The 8,179-nt window shown below is 45.5% G+C and overlaps 1 protein-coding gene across 1 annotated transcript in view; it reads left to right on the forward strand.

Annotated features, from left to right (window-relative positions):
* Positions 1–296: 296 nt before the first annotated feature.
* Positions 297–8,179, forward strand: part of LOC102027659 (melanoma-associated antigen B16) — a gene marked incomplete in the record, with an annotated part of 14,240 nt that continues 6,357 nt past the window's right edge. The window contains 2 exon segments of the mRNA XM_013505556.1: positions 297–342; positions 6,040–6,093.

Here is an 8,179-nt window from a genome sequence, read left to right on the forward strand (position 1 = left end):
ATGTGCTGGTGATGTATTCAGTGTGAAGGTCTTTAGTTTAAACCCCTGTACTGGGAAAAAAAAAAAGCTGTGTAGGCTGCAAGTGCCCGCAACCCCATAACGAGAGGCTAAACCTGGATTGCAGTTTGAGCCCAGTTTGGTCAATACTTCCAGGACTATCTCAAAATTTAAAAACAATGTTTTTAAAGGGACAAGGCAGGCCTGTGAGGTTGGCTTAAGTCCCAGAGACAATAGGAGGCAGAAATATTTATTCGCAAGAGAAGTGCAGAAACATCTCAGGGGTCGGAAGCAGAGACATCAGCATGTTCCAGGCCCCAGAGTCAGAGCACTTTTAAGCCTGAGGTAGGGCTGGAGCTTGGGCCGGGGAAGGGAATGGGGGATGGAATGAAGAAGTCAGCTGGCATTCAGTCTAGATTATGGGAGCATTAAGCCAACATGTCAGCCTTTTGTTATAAATAGAAAAAGGAATAATAAGAATAAAATAAATACACAGAAGAATTGGGGGGTGTTGTTGGGACAGGAAGGGAAGATTGGAGACTAGACGGGGCATCACTCTCTTTTGGCTACTTCTGCTGTGTTGGGCATCTTTGTTCAGGGTTACGGTTTTTCCACCCCTGATGAGAGATTTCTGCATTTCTGGTTTTTTATTTTGTTTTATTGTTGTTTCTTTGAGGAGAAGGATGCGGTCCACATGTTGAGTGAAGATTTGGATGTTTAGGTGATATGCATAATGGTGCAGAACATCAATGTCCCACTGGTTCTGGATCCTGATTAGGAACTGTGAGATTTTACTGAGGCTCTCCTCTAGGTGCTGCAATAAACTTTGGCAGAAGGTGAAAGAACTGGTCAGTTTTTCCACTGCAACAGCTACGTCTGTGGCCATCTCTAATATTAGAAAGGGGGTTAGAGGGGCTGCCCTTTTTACTGGCTGTAGTCAGTGGTGGGGATGAGGAGGCGCTGGTTGGTGTGGGATACATTAATATTGGGGCACAAACAGGCTAAGGTACATGTCCCTGTCCCATTAGTGGGTAAGCACAAAAAGGGCTGTTGGCCACACAGGGAAAAGACTCCTGTTTGGAACAGCCACGTTGAGAGCTGTAAAGAGAAGGTGTTGTAAAGTATAGGCCCCAACATGGAGCTGAAGGATTGGGATCCCTCTCTCAGACCAAGATGGAACAGGCTAAGGAGGCCCGATTGAAGGTTGTATTAATACAGAGTTATTGAGGGATGAGATGCTGATGAGCTCTCATGGAAATAATCTAGGGGGCATGTGAGTAATTAGGCCTGGGGAGAAGACTGAAGATGTAGGTGGTACTGAGTAATGGAGAGACTGCATGAACTTTCTGTTCACCTCAAGTGAGGTTTTATAATTGATCCAGTGAGTTTGGTAGTCTCAGAAACTCCTGATAGTGATGTTTTCCTTGCTTTGAGAAGAATTTTCCTTAAAGGGACTGTTAGGTGTTGGCTCCTGTAGAGGTGGCTTGGTACATGAAGGAAGTGTCTAGGGTTATGGAAGCAATAGAGTGGGAAGTTGCAAGGAATTTAGAGAAATTAGTGCTGTAAGTCTGAAAGAGTTTGGTAGTCCTGTGTGGCACAGCTATTGGGTGTGTGTTAAGGAGGTCATTGGCTGGATCTTTGAAGGGCGGGCCTAAGCCCTTTTGTAGAGCATGTTGAGTCTGGCTGTTTATCATGCAAATTTGGGGGTGGGGACTCCATATAAACTGAAGAAGACAGAGACAGACACAGCAAGCATTCTTGAGCCACAGAGGGATTTCTCCTGTTTAACAGCTTGAAGGTGAGATTGAAGGAATGCTCTTAACATGGCCTAGAAGTAATCCTTTTATAGGGGTTAATGGTATGGAGAAAAAAAGAGGGGGTTATGAAGATTGGGTAGATCATGGCAATCTTGGGGGAGGGATGAACTGAAGCCCAGTGGTGTAAGGGGCCTCTAGTCAGGTTGAGAGGCCATCAGAGGAAAAATCTATGAAATTTCCTATTAGTTGTTTTCAAGGAGGAGCAAAATAAGGTAATAGAGGAGAAGAGGGTTATTCACGTGTTAGTTCACAGTTTATTTGTGTTGTGCCTTGTTAGGGTAGAAGACAGAGTCTTTGAGGCAACCTTGATAGGAGCATGATGAGAAGCAACTGCAGGGTATTTAGTGTCCCACCAATGGCACTGACTTTTTGGGGGTAGAATGGAGGTAAAGTTTGTGTACTCTGTATTGAGGAGAGGGGTGAGCTAAAGACAAGAAGAACAGCTAAGGTTGGATGGTAGTGGTAGAATGTATAATTCAAAATGCACCTCACCTCCTTAAGGGGGGTGGAGAGGTTAGGAGTGCTGGAAAGGTATATGCAAAAATGGTTGCTTTCAACGTGTAAAGCAGAAGTTTGGTAAAGACTGGTTTGGAGATAAGGCCATGGACCCCAAAACAGCAATAGAGGAGAGGACCAGAAGTCCTTTGTGTTCTTCTCAAATGTTGTGCCTATGTCTAGAAGAAAACAGACTGGCTTATCTGCTACTGTGAGACAAGCCCTGGGTTCTGTTGTGGTGATGGAGATCACAGGAGCCCCAAGACTTGGGCCTAGTCAGTCAGTCGTCCTCAGCAGCCATTTCTAGCAGACTTGGGAAGGACAAGTTACGGTTGGCCTTGGGACTGGAGCAACTAGCCCCATTCCCAGAGGTCTGGGAACAGTGTAACTTCTAATGTCCCTTTTGCCCACAGGCTGGACACGGCTTGACTGGGTGCCCAGGGTTTGGACAATCCTTGGCTCAGTGTCCTTCAGTGTTCATTTGAAACAAGGTCTTGGAGGCTCTGTGGAGGCTTTGTTTCTTTTTTGCTGATTACCTTGAAATGCAGATAGCAGTAGCTGGTATTTAATCTGTTTCTGTTTGATCATTTCCTGGTCTCTATTATCAAAGACCTTGAAGGCTGATGAAATGAGATCTTTTTGAGAGGTCTGTGAACCCTCCTCTAATTTTTGGAGTTCCATTCTGATATCTGAAGAGCACTGGAAAATAAAGTATGGGTCAATGCAATTCTCCTGCTTCTGAATCAGGATCTACAGTGGTGTATTTTAAAATGGTCTCAATGAGTCTGTTCATGAAGGCCACTGGATTTTCACCCCATTTTAAAGTGATTTCTTCACTTGTGTCATAAATTAGTACCTAAATGCTGCCTTTTCTTTCTATCAAGTGGAGTATAAAAAGAAGCATATCACTTAACTTAGGAGACTCAGTCTTATGATTCCATTGGGGTCACTGCCAAGAATGGTAATGATACCAGGCACACTGGGTTTGGTTCTCACACATGGACAGTCCATAAAAGCTGTGGCAGAGCCCAGATGCATGTATTTTATTTGGGGTGAGGTGATAGAAATAAGGATAAAGTAAACATCTGCCAAGTGAGCCTGTAGGAGTGGGTGAGATGCTAGATTTCCTTGGATGGTGAAGTGAGTAGGCTCTATGGTGTAGGATCCTAGGTGTTTCTTAGTTGGGAGCAGTCAGAAGGGAAAAGGGAACATGGACGTGCACATTCCCTTCCATTCTGCCACCTCACAGAGAGGACAGAGGCTGGCAGAGGTTGTGGTTGAAGAGAGAGCTGGTGTGCATGACAGTGGGCGGTGGATGGAGAGAAAGATGGTAGAAAGGGAGAAGATGTAAATGAGAGGAAACCTCTGATGGTGGAGTTGGGAAGACCAGAGGAATGTGAGGGTGGGAGGAGGTGGGGAGGAGGAAGAAGGAGCTGAAGCTTGAGGAAGATATGCAGGTGGAAGTGTGTTGTCAGAGGGATTGAATTCAGGTCCCAAGAGAGATTTAGAGTCAAATCTAGATGGATCACAAAGAGGAGAATTTGGGATGTAGTATAGGATGAGTGGTGAAGGGTGACTGAGAACATGGAAAAATGCCTGTACACAAGGCCCTTCTGATCACTTGCCCTTGTGCTGAATAAAGTCGTCTAAATGTAGAAGTGTTTGGTACTCAAATGTGTCATGCTTTGGCCACCAGGGATTGTTATCTATTTGATATTATGGGCAGATAGTGTTATGGAGAAAAATAAATTATTTTCATTTGATAGCTCCCCCTCCCAGGTACAGGATTTTAAGATATTTAAAGCCAAAACTAAGGTGAGTCTTTGGGTGGTCAGAAGGCTGAGCTGGAGTTGCCCAGTGTTGAGTGGGTGGGGTCTCTAGGCCAAATGCATAGAAAATCACAGAGATATAGGTATCCTTAAATAATCTCAGGGAAACAGTGGCCACCAGCAGGAGGCCAGTGTCTTGTGTCTCCTGAGGGACTAGGCCGAGGGGATAGTGACCCAAACCTGGGAGGACCTAAACCTTGAGAGAGGATTTATGGACAGATGGATGGAAGAAAGGAGCAAGGTCCTCCAGAGGAGACCTAGAGACTCACTGGACTTCTAGGAGTTGACTTCCTGTATCAGAGGAACAGCCCAGTGTCATGTGGAAGGATGGCAATAGCAAGGGTAGCCTTAAGGATCAGTCACCTCACACAGGACTCCTGGGTTTGAGCACCAAGTACTGAGTTGATTTAAGACCCAGAAATGATGAATCAAGGCAGAACTAGTAGCACAACAAGTAGAGCAGTATTTTGGGTGCCTGAAATGGAGACTTCCTGCATGCCCCAGAAGGCAAGGCAGAAGCTTTCAAGCCTGGGGTAAGGAAGGGAACTTGGTCTGGGGAGTAGAGTGAGGGATGGAATGAGGAAGTCAGTGGCCTTAAATAGAGAGTGGAAGTTCCGCTGCTGGGGGCCTTCCAACTAACAATGCCCATAAGAGCAAATGGCCTGCTAGGGGTCAGTGTCAGTGTTGCAGAGGAGGAATAAAAGCCTGCATTACATCACAAGGCTGTAAACCCAACAGTGTGAGGCAGTACAGCAGGAGGATGGTCATTGCCAGCCCAGACAGATGGTTTTAGCCTCTTAGCAAGTCCTTGTCATGAAATTAAGAATAAAAATTTCAAAAGGACTGTGGATGAATCTCAGTGCAGAGGCGTTGGGTTCAGTGGGCCAGAGTTGTAGTGGACAATACAGGAAAAAACAAAAAGCAAAGAACAACTCCTTGAATAACTAAACTATCATTGCAGAACTGCGACCAAACCACTGAGCTGCAGCCCTCTTGTCAGCCCTCAGAGTCTCTGGTACCAGTGGAGGAGGTGAGGTACCCACAGATGTCTCCCTAAAGAATGTAAAGGTGGTCAGGTCTTAGTCTTATGTAGGCAGCATCATGTCTTCAGAGAAAGAAATACAGATTCTGAGTGCCTGACAGGACCCCAGGTGGGGACTTTGAGTGAATTCTCAAGGTTATACCCACCCCAAGCCAGAGAGTGCACCACAGTATCTAGGTCCTATTGTCTCTTCTGGATGTCCCATGCCTGAGGTGTTTCAAAACTCCCTTCTGGGCTATGTCAGAAAGTTGAAGTCTGGACTGATAGAGATGACAGGCGGCACATTTACAGCCACTTTCCAATATGAAGAGAGCATGTGAGGTTGTGAGAACGCTAGTAGCTGACAGAGGAGGATCCAAAAGGTCTCCCCCTGCTGTCAGCTTTGGGAGACCAACAGGACAGATAAGAGCCTGTGGATGTCTCTCGTTTCCTTCTGCCATCTCAGGGAAATTTCAGTTTTATTCAGAGTATACAACTGGATTCTGTCAGATTCACAGAAGTAATGCTGTGTTTTTAGGGGTTTCAGTAAAATATATCTGAAGGAAAAGACACCACATGCACATGCATGTGTGGTCTCACTGTTCACATGGAACTCTGGGTAGTTTTCAGCAGAGAATCCGGAAGAGACACCCACTCACTACCACATGGTATTTAGTGGGAAGAAGATGTTGCAGTGGGAGGGTGAACTCAGGCCTATGAGGACTCAGGGACCCTGACAGAATATCCACCGAAACCACATACTCTGGAATAAAGGGTCATCCTGATGTTCTGCACAAATCCTTTGGTCAACTCTGAGAAGAACGAGGAGCAGTAACAAACAGGTCAGATGATTTCAGATTGTCCTTATATTTTTTTTTAGAGCCGTGAGTGCTGCAGTCTGAGGGAGCGTGACCAGATCATCAGACAGAATTCCCAGGTGCGCTAGGGATTTAAGGTAAGAACTCTGAGTTAGTAGTGGGAGAGCCACTCAGCTGAGAACACAGGTGGCCCCACAATGTGCATCCATGTTGTCCATCGTGGGATGTTAAGCCACACATATGTAATATCCCACCAGTTCTTCCTACTTTTCTGTCTTTTTTTTTTTTTTTGGTGTGTGTGTTTTTGAGATGGGGTCACGCTATGAAGTTCAGACTGTCCATGAGCTCACTTTGTAGCCCAGGTTGGCCTTGAACTCAAAACAATCCTCCTGCCTCACCCTCCCAAGTGCTGGAATTACAGGTGTGCACCACCACGCCTGGCTCCTACTAGTTCTTTAGGAGATGAGTTCTTAGCATACGGAGGGGACAGCAGGCCAACAAAGAGAGTCATACAGGAGCAGAAGCTGATGTGTAGAGTAAAGATTAAACAGATATTTATGATAGAACATCTGGGGCCTTCATAACTCCACTGTGGCTCTGCATTAATTCATTGGAAACTCCTCGCAGCAATGGTCAGAATTTCTACAGTCTCATTTGATTTTCATGGGTGTCAGCATATTGAGTGTCTTGGTATCAAAGGCAGCCTCAGATCAACCTACAGGTAAGTGCATAATGGGTCCTAGGAAGTGAGGTGAGTTCAAACACCAAAACTATTAACCACATAAGTATAAAAGGGACCAAAGAAACTCCATTTCTGCTGTCAGTACAGGATGTCCCAGGCAGGTATCACCTGAAGAGGTATTCCTTCTTTTCCTACCTAGGCTCCCAGAGAAGGGAGTATTTTGCTGTGTAGGGTCCAGATCATATCAGGTCAGATGAAGAATGAGTCAGAAAGCCAACCAAGATCGGAGTGAGACACTGAAGAGGTGTGAGGAGTCTACCTATGCTTACCCTGAGGTCTTCACTTTGTTGTAAGCCAGGTTTGGTAGATGGAGTAGACATCTAACCCCTTCCTTCCTAATTGTCCCATGGATGTGAGGTCTTTTTCTGTCAGAAGTGATGACAGTTATCAGAAATGGGGACTGTAGCTCTGTAGGGAGAGATTAAACACTGACGAAGATGCATTGCTCCAGGAAAGCCCCAGAATCAGGACAATATGATGTACATCTCAGAGCAGAGTGATCCCGACAGAATTCAGTCTGCCACAGCACTTGAGAAACTGAGGCAAATATGGCTGCATGTGAGGATCCTGACTCTTCCTGAACAGTCCTAATGACATAAGCTCTCAGTAAAAGTCAGCAATGTCAATTCAGAGGACAGAAAGTGTAGCACACATTGTAGAGAGCCGTGGTGTTGACCTTGACAGAGCAAAGTGATAGCCGCCTTCCCAACTATAAATGAGAATTGACATACTGACCACAATCTCCTTTCATTCCATCAGGAAATCTGGACATGAATGGCCCCAAGGCTCACCAGCTCACCTCATGCACTGGTGTTTTTGGGAGGTGTTGGTGTTGGTAGGAATGTTGTATGTTGAGAATCCAGTGTACATGGTGCCCAGGAAATGTGAGGAGTTAATACGGAGACATGGAATTGGGACTGAAAAGAATCCACCAAAGGCATAGGGTCACCAATTACCCTGACAATTTTACCCAGCCAGGGAGCCGTCGGTAGCTTTCAACTGAAGAGTTGCCCACAGTTTTACTTCTGGGGAGTTTTCAGGCAAGATCATTGGTCTCAGTGTGTGGTTGTGATGACACGAAGAGTGAGAAAAGATCACTTAGAGTGGAGACTTAGTTCAGTCACCGAGAAAGCCAACCGAGAGCACCCAGAGTTTGAGAGCCTTCTAGGAGTAGCAGTAAAGCTGCGGACTGTCAGTCTTTCATGTAGAATATTAGTGTAAGAGAAAAGAACAGAAGAAAAGCAGTTTTGGCAGGGAGCTTTCTCCAGCCTAGGCAGTTTTTTGGGGGCAAAGGGGAAGAACAATGGCTAGACACAACATGCCTTGCTCATTTGAAGTACTTGTGCTTTAACAACCCACTTCTCACAGAGCCTACATACTTTCTCCCAGCAGTTTAACCATTCTCTCATTGGCCAAGAACCCCACGACAGTTCTTTTTTTTTTTTTTTTTTTTTTTTAAG

This window comes from Chinchilla lanigera, unplaced genomic scaffold (assembly GCF_000276665.1).
Source record: "Chinchilla lanigera isolate Chin_1 unplaced genomic scaffold, ChiLan1.0 scaffold00098, whole genome shotgun sequence".
Classification (NCBI taxonomy): Eukaryota; Metazoa; Chordata; class Mammalia; order Rodentia; family Chinchillidae; genus Chinchilla; species Chinchilla lanigera.